Source organism: Rana temporaria, chromosome 2 (assembly GCF_905171775.1).
Source record: "Rana temporaria chromosome 2, aRanTem1.1, whole genome shotgun sequence".
Taxonomy (NCBI): domain Eukaryota; kingdom Metazoa; phylum Chordata; class Amphibia; order Anura; family Ranidae; genus Rana; species Rana temporaria.
Genome location: NC_053490.1, coordinates 214,818,990 through 214,837,412, shown reverse-complemented (window position 1 = coordinate 214,837,412; position 18,423 = coordinate 214,818,990). Strand labels below are relative to the sequence as shown.

The following is an 18,423-nucleotide window of genomic DNA, read 5'->3' as shown; positions in this document are numbered from 1 at the left end:
CTGTAAGATAAAATATGTAACAAGGTAATCATTCAGTTTCTTTATTTATTTACTTGAGCAGCAAACTTTTGTTCGCGCCAGCCAATCAGATCAAGAACTTTTAATGATTTTTAAATTAAACAAACTCATTGGTGTTTCAAAGAAACCGTTTTGTTAAGCAAAAATATTGTGTATACAGAGAACATACATAGATCAACTTTGTTTATATAAGGGATTATAAAGAGCAGAAGTGAGAATTTATTTTTAGAGTATTGCATTTACATTTGTGTTTGAAATTCTTATTTTTTTATGTCAGTAAATAACATGTCCAGGTTCAAAAAATCATACTAATTACATCACTTTTATGTTAAGTGTTTTTCATAGCTCACTTTTTTATACTTAGTAATATTACGATTTAAAACTTAAAAGAAAATGTTACTAATATTTGTTTATTCAAACAAAAAGATTTTTTTTTGAACACTCAATCTTGTTGTATGGTTTATAAGGTAGGAAATCTGTCTTGTGTACTATTGAAGGTTTGCCTAAATTCCCTGGTCACATATACACTGCACTATTTTCTGAGGAGAGTGTTCATGTATAGTATTTTTTTGTCATTGGCATTTCATATGCAAAGCATGCATCAGCCACAACGAGGCTATCTGCGAGAGCAGTCATTTCGAAACCTGATCTGGGAGAAAGTGCAGACTAAATAAAATTTCATTTTGACTTGGCCTCCTGCTGAGAATGGGACTGCTTTGTTTCAGCCAACAGAAGCAGCAAGTAGAAAGGTATGTCCTGTTTTGCATGGCCGACATGTGACTTGAGGATTCACAACTCTAGTGTTCAGGCTTTCAAAGCTCGGCATCAAACCTAGGTCCTGTGTTTTTTCTTAGCCTTTTTCTGTGCCTTCTCTCATTCATTGCAGAAGGTCTACCTGCAGGGCAGAGCTGTGATTGAATATACTACAATTATTTACTTTGGCATATATCAGAATAATGCCTTTGGGATAGTAATCTTCTGTGGCTTTTTACATATTATCCACACTTAATATTAAACATTTTTATTTGCATACTTATTTTCTTATTATAGTATACACAAACACAATACTTATATAGGTGTTTAAATGTGTTGTCGCTGCAAATGTTTCTGTTGTCAACAGGCTATTTTAAAATGTTTTTAAATCGTGCCAATAGGAGAAATATGACTGTAAAAAGTGTAATATATATGACATATGTAATTGATGGTATGAAATATGCATTTTGCCTTATTATTAATACAGAGAGCACAAGTAATGAGATGAAGCAGTACTGTTCTAGTTACTACACATAGAAATTAAATTTGCATTGTAAATAGTTAAAATTAATATAAATAGGTCATGTTAATATTTACACTACAGAAAGTTGACCTAGTTATATGTCTGCTAATAATTTCAGTCTAGTACTTGTGTAAGTGTCAATACTGGCAGTGAATTACAAAAGCACAAGTTACAGTTAAACAGTAATAAAACAATTTGATTTGCTTCATTAAATAATTATTTAATCAATATTGTTTATACAGATTAATTGTTTTAGACAGAAGTATCATTATTCTGATCTATTGCTAATATTCTCTGTTTCTTACAAATACAATAATTTGGATTAAATTATGTGCTGATAATCCTAATGTATCTCCTACTAAGACAGTAGAACACATGAATTGAGTAGTGTCTGCATTTATGTTTATTGCACCTTTATAACTCTAGACTGCCCAGGTGACAGATCCCTAAACAGAACTGTGTGTTTAGTTTTACTCACTAACTTGAAATATAATACACTACGCTATACATAGACCATGCATAAAATAGACAGCAAAGCTTATTCTCTACTTAAGCATATTTGTATAGTGTTTCAGTGCACTGGCCAACTGTTTAATATACAACTGCTTTTGTGGTTCAAGCAGTTTAAATATTCTTTTATCCCTACTAAACTTTATGACAATTTGTACAGTTCCCAAAAACTTGCTTAATGCAATGCATGGTAGCTGTTGGTTTGAACTAGTGAATCAACATTTTTAACCCTGTGTAACAATGTTAAGAAATATTTGCATGCCTGCATGATCAAATGCAGATATGTAAAAGACAACCAAGTCAACCAGTAGCAATGTATCACAATGGGGTTGACTTTCTAAAGAAATGTTTACATTGGTCCATGTCCACTTCAAACACCCCATAAAGCTCGGGGGATTAAAAAACTTTGGAAATTCCCCAGAGCATTATTGGATGTTTGCAGCAAAGGCAAGTTGTGCCAGTGTAGAAAAAAAAATGCTTTAGCAAAGTTACACCTATGCATATATCTGTGTTAAAGCTGATTTATCTAGTGTGGAAGCATTATTGTACAATAATTGTTTACAACATATTTGTTTTACTACATTTCAAAAGGAAATGAGGCAATACTGCCATCTATGTAATGTACTACATCTCAGGTTTTCTTTATAAACAGATAGATTGCATAAAGATCTAAGCTTAGGAAAATCTGAGAGACCATCTATCCAAATAGGAAAATGCCTGTTAATAAAAAAATGTTCTGTCAATCAGAAATCATACAACACAAGTGCATACAAATTGAAGGATATCGGATTCCTAAATGTCAATATTTCTAAGTTTAATTTCTGGTGCTTTGAGCATATACAAGCTTTTTTAAAAAATCCTGGTTTTGCTCTTGTTTCTAACTGCCATCAAATTTATTATTAATATCTTAGATGAGATAATTGACAACTTATCATAAAGAGTAACTTTTTATGACTACATACAAAACATTTTATTCATCTGTTATCACGTGTCTACCATTTTTTTTTTTTGATGCACTGAACATTTACACATGTCATTATGAGAATGTTATATGCTTTACCACCATTATTGTGATCGCAACACTTATGCCCTGTACACACGATCGGTTTATCCGATGAAAACAGTCTGATGGATTTTTTCATCAGTTATCCGATGCAGCTGACTTTCATCAGTCTTGCCTACACACCATCAGTTAAAAAACCGATCGTGTCAGAACGCGGTGACGTAAAACACAACAACGTGCTGAGAAAAATGAAGTTCAATACTTCCGAGCATGCGTCGACTTGATTCTGAGCATGCGTGGATTTTTAACCGATGGACGTGCCCACAAACTATCGTTTTTTTCTATCGGTTTTTTAACCATCAGATAATTTTAAAACAAGTTCCTAGTTTTTTCACCGATGGATAAAAAAACGATGGGGCCCACACACGATCAGTTCGTCTGATGAAAATGGTCCATCAGACCGTTTTCATCAGACGAACCGATCGTGTGTACGCAGCATTAGGGTACTGGCAAGACATATCTCAATACTACAGCTGGGGCTTAGCCACTTAGTCTTTCCAGTCATATACCTTGTACAACTGTTCTTTGAAGGTATCAATATAACTTAAATCATCACACTGCTTTGAACCCATTTCATATTCTTTTTATTAGGACCTCACATTTTTGTTTTATTTTTATTTTTTTAAATGGAGGAAAAGTGAATTGGTAGAGTTTGCCTTTGCAACTAATCAAATGTTATAATGTTTTATATATATACACACACACACACACACACACACATATATATATATATATATATAATTTATTTATTTATTTAAATCAGTGTCGTTCTGTTTTGTAGCCCCAGACCATTTTGCTGGTCAAAGACCAGGCCACTTTTTGCGATTCGGCATTGCGTCGCTTTAACTGACAATTGCGTGGTCGTGTGACGTGGCTCCCAAAAAAAATTGACGTCCTTTTTTCCCACAGATAGAGCTTTCTTTTGGTGGTATTTGATCACCTCTGTAGTTTTAATTTTTTGCGCTATAAACAAAAATAGAGCAACAATTTTGAAAAAAAATCAATATTTTTTACTTTTTTCTATAATAAATATCCCCAAAAAATATTTAAAAAAACGTTTTTTTTCCTAAGTTTAGGCCGATACGTATTCTTATACATATTTTTGGTAAAATACATCGCAATAAGCGTTTATTGTTTGGTTTGCACAAAAGTTATAGCATCTACAAAATAGGGGGTAGTTTTATGCCATTTTTATTAATATTTTTTTTATTTTACTAGTAATGGAGGCGATCAGCGATTTCTATTGTGAGTACGACTACGGACAGATCGGACACTTTTGACAAATTTTTGGGATCGTTGTAATTTTTACAGCGATCAGTGCTATAAAAATGCACTGATTACTGTAAAAATTACACTGGCAGTGAAGGGGTTAACCACTAGGTGGCGCTGCAAGGGTTAAGTCAGTACTAGGGAGTGATTCTTACTGTTAGGGAGTGTGGCTACACGTGACACCTCACTGATGACCATTCCCAATCACAGGGAACAGCCACAGGGAACAGCCATCAGTGACAGTGTCACTAGGCAGAATAGAGGAATGCCTTGTTTACTTTGCTGACCGCAATCGCGGCCGCCGGGAAACATCGAGTTCCCGGGACCCGCGAGCATGCACACGAGGCACGCAAAGGGCACGTGCGCGCCCGCTGGGCGGAAAATTTAAAGGGACGTACATGTACGCCCATTTGCCTGCCCGTGCCATTGTGTCGACAAACATCTGCGTGCGGCGGTCGGCAAGTGGTTAATCTATCCACAAGCTATTGTTATGAATGCTAATTTGTGAGAGATTGCCATGTTACGAGAGAACTATGACTACAATGATCCTATTTATTTCAGTGCAACAATATGCCTCACAGGTGAATGGCTCCTTTTATGCAAACCGCTATGTTGCATTGCTATAAATGGGATAATACTAAAGCATAGTCTCAGAATCCTTTTGTTCTCTTATTGAGGCAGGACATTCCTATAGACTGGTCCATACCATTATGGTTTAAAGTGGGCTTTTACTTTATTTTAAGTGTATCTAAGCCAAACGTGTTTGGTTTAAAAGGAGTGCTGAAGGGTTAGAACCCTTTCCAATGTTTGGTCCATGTTCCAGTTGTGGAGATTTACTTTCTAAATTCCTCCTGGTGACCCATAACACCAGGACTGAAAAAAAGGAAAAATCCAACATTTTGGGGTGTCACTGGAACAGAAAAAGAGGTGGTACCATCCAGTTTGGACACTTGATCTGGTACCAACTGTTAAAAGGGACATTTTCCCCATGGAGAGATTCTTTCTCACTTCCTGATTTGTCAACAGATCACAAAGTGAAAGGAAATCTCCCCAATAGAACACAGGGCAAAAAAAAGAGTGTTGGTTTTAGATATAATTTCAGAAAAAAAACACACATGTATATGCACCAGTCATTCAGCAAAAAAAAAAAAATGTTTTCAACTTTACAGTAGTTTCCTTTCTGATCAAAATTGCCTATATGTACCCAGTCTAATAAAAGCATAATATATTAACCACTTAGTGACTGCCCACAATGTACTGCAGACGAGCGGCCGCTGTAGGCAAAGCGACATACTAATATGTCGCTGACTACTTCTGGGTTTAGGGCGCATGCATGTCGGCAACCACATTGATTGTACATGGCAGGAGCCTGTCAGCAATTCCCAGCCAATAATTCACAGCCAGGACTTGTTGATCGGCTGGGTACATTCCAAGTCCAGAGCTCTGTGTTGACATTCACCATTGAGCTCTGCAAAGCAGGGATGAGAAACTTAGAGATCAATTAGTAAAAGCAGCACATTTTACACATATTACACATAGTTAGGCATATATTTAATCCCTTGATTGCTATATGTTCTTCCCTTCTTAGCCAGTGTCATTAGTACAGTGAAAGTGCATTACTATTATCACTGATCACTGGGTTAATGTCACTGGTGATGTCAGTGGCAGTTAGTCATGTCCCCCCAGCATCAGTTAGTGTCAGATTGCCCACTGCATTATTGCAGTCCCATTATAAGTTATTAATCGTTGCAATTAGTAGTATAAAAATTCCAGTATACATACACCATAGTTTGTAAGCCATATAACTTTCATGCAAACCAATTCATGTACACTTATTGGGATTTTTATTTATTTTTTATCAAAAACATGTAACAGAATACATTTTGGCCAAAATTGATGAAGAAATTTAATTGTTTACATTTTTTACAATTGGATATATTTTACACCTCAAAAAAAAAAAAAAAAACAGTGGTGATCAAATAACAAATACCACCAAAGGAAAGCTCTATTTGTGTTATATGAATTTTGTTTGGGTGCAGCGTTGCATGACCGCACAATCACCAGTTAAAATAGTACAGTGTTGAGTCTCAAAAAATGGCCTGGTCATAAAGGGGGCAAAATCTTGCAGAGCTGTGGTTAATGAAAGCTGAAGAATAAGCATTCATTAAAATGCCCTCAGTTTTATTTTACTTTTATGTGGTTTACTTCACATTTTTTCAATTTTAATGTTATTTAATATAAGCCATATAGAATATAAGATACTCTAGCTACTCTAGAAGGCTTTTTATAAAGGGGCTTCAGATTCTACAAGATAATTGTATACCACCAACTTTTATAAAGAATTTTTGAAGCTTCAGCAAGCTTTAAGTTGAGTTGTTGAAGCCCATAAATCGAACAGATTTTCTTAATTTCTTATGCCTCCTTGGCATATACTTGTCTATCCTTCTCCCTACTTTATCCCACACTGGGAGCTGAAAGAAATACCTGATACTTGAGTAGCATGTGACAGCACTGGGCCAATCAATGCTTTCAAATGGGGAGTCCAAAAAAAATCACAGTTGGCACTCCCATTAAAATCTGTTAAGAGCTGACTGAAAGATTTACACATGCTTTGTAAAAGCTTGCTGTACACATTGTTTTTATGCCAGCCAAAGACTGTGTGAACAAGAGCTTAAAAATTAATTACACACAGCTGGAGCATTATAAGCTCATATGCGTTTAACTGCTACTACATGCAATGATGTAGCTAACACTACAGGGAAGCATATATTTTTGTTTTAGCTATCCCAAGGGATTATTAAAATGTGCAAATTACATTTGATAAGGATTCTCTTATTATCTCTTTCTGTCTCTGACAACTTTCTCTACCTTTCTCTTTAAATACATTGGACTATGCCAATGGTAACACTATAAAAGGTATAAAGCCATTAAATGTTTGAATAGCACACCAAAATATGGACTTGCAAAAAGATTGAGCCTCAACAAAATGTTAATTTGGTTTATTTCCACACATATAATTGTTTTTAAAGTTTAAATCTGGGAAAATATTATCCTCTTCCCACCAGCTTCTCTCCGCCTATCAAGCATGATTTTTTTTATCTTTTGAAGCAAGTTTTACTCACAGCTTGCAGACACAAGCGATGGATAATCCAACACTGCATGTGTACTTGTGCCAGCTGATTCACTGTTGACAGCATAGGTGTGCACAGCCTATAGCATTAGGGTGTGCACCCCACATCTCAAACACACATGTGTGTGTGTGTGTGTGTCTACATGTATATGACCCTGGTACATTAATATACCTGCTGGCCCAATGGGAAGTGTGTAAGCACTTCTCTTGTGGCATAGCAGGTAAGAGGTAGACATGTGCAGACTGGAATATTTTGTTTCGTTTTTTCGTTTTCGTTTGGAAAATAAATTTATTTAGTTACTCCCGAAAATCGTTTTGATTTATTTTTTCGTTTTTCGTTGGGGAATAGCTTTCGTCCGAAAATCCAATAATACTTGGTTTCTGTCGAATGGTCAAAAGAATATTAGACGGAACGTCGAATATTTGTAGTTTCCATCGATTGTTCGTCGAATCTTTACGTTGAATCGTACATTTCCGTTCGAATATTCTGCCTACAAGAATTCTAATGTTGTATGACTAGTAATAATGTCGAATCTATTCTCTATAATGTCAAATCTATTTTCTCATTAATCTAAATCTATTCTCTGTAATGTCGAATCTATTATTTCTATAGTGTCGAATCTTTTCTCTATAATGTCGGATCTTTTCTCTATGATGTTGAATCTTTTCCCTATAATGTCGAATCTCTCTATATCGAATTTTTACCGCAACGAAAACGAAAATAAAGCATTTTTTATGTCGGATCTTTCGGTTTTCGTTTCTTGCACTTTCATTATCGTTTGTTAAAACGATAACGAAAAAAACAGATTTTCAGACGAAAATGCATTGTAACGAAAACGAATGCACATGTCTAGTAAGAGGGAGATCTTTTCCATCTCCCGGCCAGCACACAGAGCAATAACACTAATGTGCATATGTAAATAGGGTGTGCCAAGTGGCCCCTACCACTGGAAACCCAGTAGGAATTGTCCTTGTCATGCAGGTAGTGGGATGTACACCAGAAGAAAAATCAAGCCTCTCTAAACAGAAGAACAAAGAAGACTAATGCCTCGTACACACGACCGGTTTTCCAGATGGGAAAACTGGCCGTGTGTATGCGCCATAGCAGTTTTCCCAACAGGAAAACTGCGAGCAAAAAAATGAGAACTTGTCTTATCTCTTTTTTCCCACCGTGATTCTCTGTGTTTTTTTGCTCAGCAGTTTTCCTATGGGAAACACTGCAGTGTAGCATACACGCAGCCGGTTTTCCCGACCAAAGCTGTCATGGCAGTTTTCCTGTCGGGAAAACCAGCCGTGTGTACACGGGGAAAAGCAACCAAGCATGTTCTCAGTTTTCCCGGTGTACTTTTGAAAGTCAGGAAAACCGATTGTCTGTACGAGGCATTAGGCACAGAAGTCACGTGACTGTGGGTTTGGGTAACTAAAAATGACATTTAGGCATTTTAGCTATGCAAGAGATTGGGAAGGGAGACCCTGTAGATCAGGTTTAAGTCCAGGTAGTACAGAAATTATGAGTCAAGCCAAATTGTAAAACCCTGAATAGAAGAGTTTTTGCCCTTTCACTGTTTTAAAAATGATAACAAACATTTAACAAACAATACTGCATTATTTATATGGCATGAGAGCTACAATACTTAGTATACTCCACTACAGTAATGTTGTTACAAATGTATTGACTCATCATGTATAAATTTTTTGTTAGCAAACACTAGACAGTTCTGTAAAATTGTTAGAAGCCATTTTGTAATTTACTGAAACATATTTTCTGTACAAAACGTTATAATTCCTAGCAGGACCACCTAGAAAAAAGTGTACATTTTAAGTTAAAACAGTTTTTTTTTTCTAATGCATTATTCAATTTACAGTGCAAGAAGCAAAGTGCTAATTCCCTAGTACAGTAAGTCTTTGCAACCATTCAAAATTTGCAATGTTGCAGTCAGACCAGCCATGATGGATTTAAATGTATTGCTTCCGGGTACTATCATTAAAAAATAACATTATGCTCCTTGCGATGTTTATTGAATAAGTCTGACATACAGTAATATATGTATACAATAGTTATTGTACTGATCATACTGCAAGGTCATTATGCTAGTTAAGCTAACTCTTGCCTCCAAACAATCTATATAATATTTCTTTGGAGAATCAAACAGTATCCTGACCTGCCAATTACTTTTTGTACTTTGTTACTGATCTTCCAGTAGAGCGAACTGCTTATCTCCAGCACCATTAAGCTATGACTGCTAATAACTCTGACAGCCTAGAGATGGAGAGAGACATCTGTTTTATACATAAATAAATAAATAAATAAATAAAGTGATTCTATATCTTTAAGACTTTTTGCTGCATGACCACAGCTTTCATGTCACCAGGGTGAAGCTAATGAGGACTCTGTTTAACTTTATTTTACTGCTATAGATCAAACCTGGTGTTTTACTGGCATCGCACAACCACGCATTTGTCAGTTAAAGTGACACAGTGGCATATCGCAAAAAAATGGCCTGGTCATTGAGCAGCCAAATCTTCCGGGGCTCAAGTGGTTAAATTCAAGAAGCCCACTGAATTGAATTAAGTCTGAATAAACATTACTGAATAAACATTATGAAAGATTCTTATACATAACCAATAGGACTACTAATGGACTACAGACTCTTTTCACTAAGCTACTGTATACGATTTATATCTGTAATAACAATAGTTATTTTTTGTAATAAGAGATGAAAGTCACCTTACTGAGAAAAAATATGTCTGCTTTAACAAAAAACACATACATTCCAGTTTAGTGGGATTGAGGGCTGCTTTACTAAAGGCAACTAGAATGTTCACTTTGCACGGCAAGTTACAAGGGTATTTATTCCAGAACTTGGTAAATGAGGTGAAGCTCTGCTGACTTCCATTATTCAATCTTGTGCAAGCACAAATGCTGTTTGTTAATTTCCCTTGCACGTGATAGGCTATGTTTTGCAAAGTGAAATTTAACCACCTTCACTTAGCTCTAGGGAAAATTCCCTTGCAAAGTACAATTTTCCTTTGAATGTGAACAGCCTATTTGCCTTTAATAAATCATCTCTTTTATGTTGTGCAGCTTTCTCTCAGTCTCTGGGGGAAACAGTAAGTATTCTAAAGGTCAGACATGTACTGGCCATCAGGACTACCGGGACTTTCCTGGTGGGCCGATGGCTCAATGGGTCGGTTTCAGCGGCCGCCTATTGCATCTGCGGTGCAGTGAATTTCCCCTGGAGGTTTGCAGTGATTTACCCGTCATTCGCTGACAGCTGGTTCCTGATGGGTAGATCTAGATGCATGCAGAGTAGCGCAGGAAGCATCTGTAATAAGTTCTCTCTCTTGTCATGTAACGCTGCTCCCCGGCGGCCCCTCCTCTCTTCTTGTCCATCCCCATTTGCTTGTGAAATCAGCTGGAATGGACAGGAAGAGAGGAGGGGCCGCTGGGGAGCAGCTCTGCGTGACAAGAGAGAGAACTTATTACAGATGCTTCCTGCGCTACTCTGCATTTGAAGAAAACATCAAGTAAACGCCCATGTACCCTTATGTGCCCTGATATGCCCTGAATGTGCCCCATGTGCCATGAATGTGCCCCATGTGCCCTGATGTGCCCCATGTACCCTAATGTACCCTGATGTGCCCTGAATGTGCACTGATGTGCCCCATGTGCTCTGAAGTGCCCTGATGTGCCCCATGTGCTTTGATGTGCCCCATGGACTCTGATGTGCCCCATGTGCTTTGATGTGCCCCATGTGCCCCAATGTGCCCTGATGTGCCCCATGTACCCTGATGTGCTGTGACCTGATGTGCCCCATGTACCATGCTGGGCTCTGTACCCAGATGTGCTGTTCCCTGGTGTGCACTGTACCCTGATGTGCTGGACTCTGTACCCTGATGTCCCCTGCCCTGTGCCGCGATGTGCTGTGCCCTGTACCCCGATGTGCTGTGCCCTGTACCCTGTTGTGCCATCTGCCCTGTACTCTTATGTGCTGTGCCCTGATGAGCTAAGTCCTGATGTGCCATGTGCCCTATCCTGATATTCCCTGTCCTAATGTGCCCTGTCCTTATGTGCCGTGCCCTGTACCCTGATGTGGCCTGTTGTGCTGTACCCTGATGTGCTGTGCTCTGGTGTCCCTGTACCCTGATGTGCTCTGATGTACTGGGCTCTGTATCCTGATGTGCTGTGCCCCGACGTGCTGTGCCCTGATGTGTCCTGATGTGCTGTGCCCTGTACCCTGATGTGCCCTGATGTACTGTGCCCTGATGTGCTGTGCTCTGTAACTTGATGTGCTGGACTCTGTGCCCTGATGTGTTGTGCTCTGTACCCTGATGTTCTGTGCCCTGATGTGTTGTGCCCTAATGTGCTGTACCCTGATGTGATGTGCCCTGATGTGCTGGGCTCTGTACCCTGATGTGCTGTGCCCTGATGTGTTGTACCCTGATGTGCTGTGCCCTGTACCCTGATGTGCTGTGCCCTAATGTGCACTGTACCCCGATGTGCTGTGCCCTGGGCCGGTCTGGATAAAGTCCAGAGAAAATTTGTCTTGTATACTCACTTACCTGAGCCTATTAATTAATACAAGTTAAAGTGTTTGTTACTCCAACACTTCATATTCCTGATATGTGCCTGCTGTACCTTGTACTTGTATGAGAAAGTATCATGTTCTCTTTGTATTGCTTCCTTTATGTAAAATCCCTGGTCTTCCTGCTAGTCCCTCTGTTTTTCTATTAAAGACTGACCACACTAAGCAAGAGAGCACACTGTGATCAGTTCTCTAGCTATGCTGGGAACTCAGTATACTCTCCTCCAATGACCAGACTTGTCCTGACATGCCAATACTCCCCCCCCCTCCTGCACAGCCATTCCATTTTGTAATGCAGGTGGCTGAACCAATGTTTCTTTTTTCCACATGAATTTACCTGACTAATCCTGCCTGGCTATGTCCTCTCCCCTGTAAACTGACAGCGGTTAATCATGGCTGCTGAGCCCTGACACCGTGGTCAGTTTACGTGCCTCCATCATCTGCAGCTCTCCACTCTGCTTAACTGTGTCCTCCTCCCCCTCCCCTCCCTGCCTGTCAGCTCTGTGTGTGAGCCACCCCTCCCCTTCTAGCATGATTCCGAGCAGTGCAAACATTACTGCACACAATCACTGCCAGCCCTTCTTCTAGGATAACCTGTATTATATACTGTATGTTGTTCCTTCTCCCTAATCAGTGGTCACGTGACCGCCCGTAGCTCTCTTCCTCTGATGTATGTACTACAGAGGGTGGTCACCTGACTGCCCGGCAACATCAATGGGATATCTCGGCCCCTCCCTCTGTAGTACATACATCAGAGGAAGAGAGCAGCCACGGTCACATGATCGCTGATCAGGGAGAAGAAATAAGAAATTTACAAAACGGCATACAGTATGCACTACAGGTTATCCTAGCAGAGGGGCTGGAAGTGCTCGTGTGCACTGCCTTAACAACCTCTTTAAGCACTTCAGTACCTGCCCATAGTCATATGACATCCACAGATGGGATCTCCCATCCTGGGCAGGCATCATATGACGTCTGTGGCTTCCCGGAAAGTATAGGACCGGATGCGCAGGCCCGGCGACCGCGACCACCGCCGGGCACCCATGATTGCGCGTTATAGAGCAGGAAAGTGGATCTCATCCTGTCAGTGAAGAGGAGACAGATTGTGTGTTCCTAGTATATAGGAACACTGATCGGTCTCCTCCCCTAGTCAGTCCCATCCCCCCACTCCTTCCCTGCCAGTGACATTTACACAGTAATCAGAGCATATTTAAAAAACTGATCGCTGTATAAATGTAAATAGTACCAAAGTAGTATTAAAAGTGTCCAAACTGTCCACTGCAATGTCGCAGTCACGATAAAAGTCGCAGATCACAGCCATTACTAGTAAAAAAATAAAAATTATAATAATAAAAATGCCATAAATCAATAACCTATTTTATAGGCGCTATAACTTTTGCACAAACCGATAAATATACGCTTATTGTGATTTTTTTTACCAAAAATATGTAGAAAAATACATATCAGGCTAAAGTGAAAAAAAATAGTTTCTTTAAAAAAAATTGGGATATTTATTATAGTAAAAAGTAAAAAAATATTGTGTTATTGATGCTCTTGTTTTTGTATAGAATGCAAAAATAAAAACCGCAGTGGTGATCAAATACCACCAAAAGAAAGCTCTATTTGTGGGAAAAAAATGATAACAATTTAATTTGGTGTTGCATGACTGCGCAATTGTCATTCAAAACGTTACAGCGCTGAAAGCTAAAAATTGGCCTGGGCAGGAAGGGAGTGAAAATGCCCTGTATTGAAGTGGTTAAAGTGAGTACAGTATATGAGCAAACATTATATGTATGCTGCAGTCTGTCACTAGCATTAATACACTAGTTAGAGACTCCATTCTAATATAGTTTTATATATTCAGTATATCTGTTGATTTCTATATCTCTAGACCAGGTGGCAAATCTGTTCCTTGTATTAATATTGTGCAAGAGCAATACCCCCCAATTGACAGAGAAACTTTACCTAGGTGGACTCATAAGTGTGCGCACAGTGTGTGCCGGGGGTGTCCAGGCACACCTTAATCACCTAATGCGCATTAGTGTTATGACTCTGTGTAGTAGCAGGAACATGGGAAAGATCTCCCTCTTACCGGCTCTGCCATAAAATAAGTGTTTATGCTCTTCTCTTTCACTGTGACAACAGTCAGATCAATTTGCCAGGGTCATATATATGTAGACACATACACACATGTGTGTTTGAGCTTAAGGGTGCACACCCTAATGCAATAGGCTGTGCAACTCTAGCTAACACTATTTAAGCCATTACAGCGCCATTTTTTATACAACCGCCATTCTGTTCAAACGGCATGAATTTAAACTGAACATTGTAAGCAGCCCCACCCGTGTTATGGTTTATTCCTAACCTTGTAACTGTTACTTTTGTTTAGAACAGTGGTTCTCAACCTGGGGGTCGAATGATGATTTGCCAGGGGTCACCGGATCCTGGTCTGTTCATGAAGCCTGCATCACTCTCCCTGGAGCAGGGCTGTTCCTGGAGCCTGCGGCCTCCAACTCATCCTCTTAGCAGTTGCCCATTCAGTTCATGGCATGGCTGGGGGGTAGAGACTAGAGGTCAGCTGACTAGTGAGGAATGTGAAGTGGGAGGGGCTGAAGGAGACCCTATCTCTTGATTTTGGCATAGGTGTCACTGCTATGAGACACCACAAAGTCGGAGACACAGTGAAGCCGGAGACACAGTGAGTAACACTACCTGTGATAATAGTTGCCATTAAAAGTCCCCACTACAGTTCTCAGATCAGCAGATGACCTGGATCAAAAGCACCTAATCCACTCATCCCATTCCCCCCACCCCCCCCCTCCAAGGACTAAGAGAATGAATAAAAATAGAGAATACATGGAAGGGAGAGGAAAAGAGGGGGAGGAACAAAGAGAAAGAATAAGAGAGAGAACAAGAAAGACAGCTATAGAGAGGGATGGGGAAAAAAACAAGAAATTAGGATAGAGAGAGATACAAGGGAAAGAAAGGAGAACAAAGAGAAAAAGTGGTACATCCCAAAACGTACTATAAGGTGTTTTAATATCGTACGAGTGGAAGGGACTCAGGAAGCGCTAAATGTCCGTGGGTTAGGAGCGCAAATTACTTGGGTGCTGACAACTTACGCTACGAAAATTATTTTGCTGTTAGGGGTCCCCACAACTTTGGAAATTTTATGAAGGGGTCATGGCACTAGAAAGGTTGAGAAGGGCTGGTTTAGAAGCTTGATCTGTATGTAAATGCAGAGAGAAACGAAAAAAAGGCACATGAAATTAAAAAAGGAATTTATACATTGAATACTCTCTTTAGAGATATTATCCACATATAGGGCTGGATTCAGAAAGATGATCGCATCTTTCTGCGGGCGTAACGTATCTCCGATACGTTACGCCGCTGTAACTTTGGGCGCAAGTTCTGTATTCAGAAAGAACTTGCGCACTTAGTTACGGCGGCGTAACGTATGTGTGGCGGCGTAAGCCCGCCTAATTCAAATGGGGATGTTGGGGGCGTGTTTTATTAAAATTTTACTTGACCGCATGCTCCGCCTGTAAAATATCCCAGTGTGCATTGCTCCAAATTACGCCGCAAGGACGTATTGGATTCGACGTGAACGTAAATGACGTACAGCCACATTCGCGAACGACTTACGCAAACAACGTAAAATTTCAAAACTCGGTGCGGGAACGACGGCCATACTCAACATTAGCTACGCCTCATATAGCAGGGGTAACTATACGCCGAAAAAAGTCTAACGTAAACGACGTAAAAAAAATGCGCCTGGCGGGACGTACGTTTCTGAATCGGCGTAAATACCAAATTAGCATATTTCTCGCGTAACTATACGTAAGCGCCACCTAGCGGCCAGCGTGATTATGCAGCCTAAGATACGACGGTGTAAGACACTTACACCAGTCAGCTCTTAGGGATATCTATGCGTAACTGATTCTCTGAATCAGGCACATAGATACGACCTCCCACACTCAGAGATACGACGGCGTATCAGGAGATACGCCGTCTTATCTTGTATCTGAATCTGGCCCCTAGTTACCAGAATACAATATATTTGTTATATTGGTCCCTTGAAGATGGAAAATAAAATAGCACATTGTGAAAAACATTTACTGCTTTGTCTATTTAAGGGCATATATATATATATATATATATATATATATAAACCAGTGAGTGTGACATTCACCAAACATTCACTGTATACTAAAGCACATTCACAAAGAAGGTTCACCTTCGGTAAATGTTTGGTGAGTGTGACAGTGTTCATTCAGGGCTATGCACACGCACTCACATGGCTGTCAAATTGGGATCAGTGTCTGTGTAGCTGCTGCATCCCAATTGACATAAATGGGACTGCCTGCACAGTGATGCATGGAAAACCTGTGTATCCTCATATGGCCTTCCCACAGGCAAACAGTTATGTAATCCTGTGTGAATGAGGCTTTATACAGTAAATTTAAATTGGTGAATGATTACTCATCAACCAATAATGTGTGTATGGATGCCTAACATACTGTATATAGCACAGTAGTGAATATATACTGTAATGGTATATGTATGTTTAAATGTGGTGATGTGTATGTTACAAGTGTGTGCAGGTGTTCTTGTGTGTATTTTTTACATTTTTTTTTTTTTTTTAGTTCAGAGGTTTGCAGGAGATTTAGCAAGCTAAGAGAGAATTCCACAAACCCCAAATATAGCATTGAACCCTACTGACGTCTTTGAAAGCTAAATCTTGCTTTTTTCTGGCATTGTTCAAAGCTCATTTTGAAGATTTGGTAAAAAAAAAAAAAAGGCCATAGTTAACTGGTATTTTTTTTAAATTAACCTTTCACAGCAGGGAGGGGGTCTTTTGATGTGGCTTAAAGGGCAACATCAAAAATACACAATACCTGTAACCACTTCAGCCTCGGACAATTTTGCTGGTCAATGACCGGGCCACTTTTGCGATTCGGCGCTGCGTCGTTTTAACTGACAATCGCGCGGTCGTGCGAAGTGGCTCCCAAACAAAATCCTTTTTTTCCCCACAATTAGAGCTTTCTTTTGGTGGTATTTGATCACCTCTGCAGTTTTTAGTTTTTGCTCTATAAACAAAAATAGAGCGAAAATTTTGAAAAAAAATAATATTTTTTACTTTTTGCTATAATAAATTTCCTCCAAAAATATATAAAAAAAAACATTTTTTTTCCTCAGTTTAGGTCGATACGTATTCTTCTTCATATTTTTCGTAAAAAAATCACAATAAGTGTTTATTGATTGGTTTGCGCAAAAGTTATAGCGGCTACAAAATAAGGGATAGTTTTATGGCATTTTTATAAATATTTTTTTTTACTAGTAATGGCAGCGATCTGCGATTTTTATCGGTACTGCGACCTTATGGCGGACACTTCTAACACTTGACACATCAGTGCTCTAAAAATGCATTGATTACTGTAAAAATGTCACTGGCAGGGAAGGGGTTAACACTAGGGGACGAGGAAGGGGTTAATTATGTTCCCTCAATGTGTTCTAACTGAAGGGGGGGTGGGACTGACTAGGGGAAATGACAGATCGCTGTTCATACATTGTATGAAAATGCGATCAGTCATTTCTCTCCCTGAAAGGACCGGGAGCTGTGTGTTTACGCGCGCTCCCCTAGTGGCTGCAATGCAAAATCACGGTATATTACGTGATTTTGCATAGCCAAGCCAGCCTGTCGCCGTAAAACTATGGTGGGCGGTCGGCAAGAGGTTAAATAACATACTTGGGGGATAGCTTAAAGTGGATGTAAACCCGGAAAAAAAAAATCTTATTTTTGATGTCACAATGTACAGTATAAGATTTCCTATTATCTGTGCCCAGTCTTGCCACACAGAGTTAATCCAGCTCTGAGCAATCCTCTTTTATTGTTCAGTGAAATAAAATGAACTTACAGGGAAAAACCTTAGTCCGTTCTGCCCCCTTGCTGTGAGTGACAGGTTATTTACATATCTCATGCACTAGCTTGGAGACAGGCATTATTTTTGAATTCCCACCCCCACTCCTTTTCTGAAGTCATGTGGTTACTTTTCTGGACTTTGACTGGATGTTAGTGATCATAGCAAAATTCAGTGTAAGGGGAGTGTAGAGGAGGGCGGAGAGTCAACTGACATCACGACTCCACCCACAGAGCTCCAGACAACAGACCCACCCACAGAATCTGCAGTTTTTCAGTTCTTATAACAGACAGAGGGGAGACATTTGACAGGTAAGGATACATGCAGGAGGCATCTATATCCTTATAGATCAGCAGTATGGTAGAAAGGATGAGAGTGAGTTTACATCCACTTTAAAGCTGTACATGGAATTACAGAAAATTATGAATTACCCTTTTAAAAAGTGACACAGGCAGAATGTCGGGAGACAATTGCTGGTACAAAAAAAATACCGGCCAACATTCTGCCCGTGTGCATGTTGGTCTGTCAAACAGAAGCTGGAAACAGCAGCCGCCCGACTCCCAATCAGTGCTCTCAGTTAATGGCAGACAATGCTGATTAAAATGTTCTGACGGAGGGGCGCCCCCCTGTCAGAGCACAACAGCTCAGCA

The 18,423-nt window shown here is 39.5% G+C and overlaps 1 long non-coding RNA gene across 1 annotated transcript in view; it reads left to right on the top strand.

Annotated features, from left to right (window-relative positions):
• Positions 1-629: 629 nt before the first annotated feature.
• LOC120926469 overlaps positions 630-18,423 on the top strand; it is a 72,364-nt gene continuing 54,570 nt past the window's right edge. The window contains exon 1 of the long non-coding RNA XR_005746950.1: positions 630-767. This is a non-coding gene — a long non-coding RNA (uncharacterized LOC120926469). The remainder of the gene's footprint in view (positions 768-18,423) is intronic.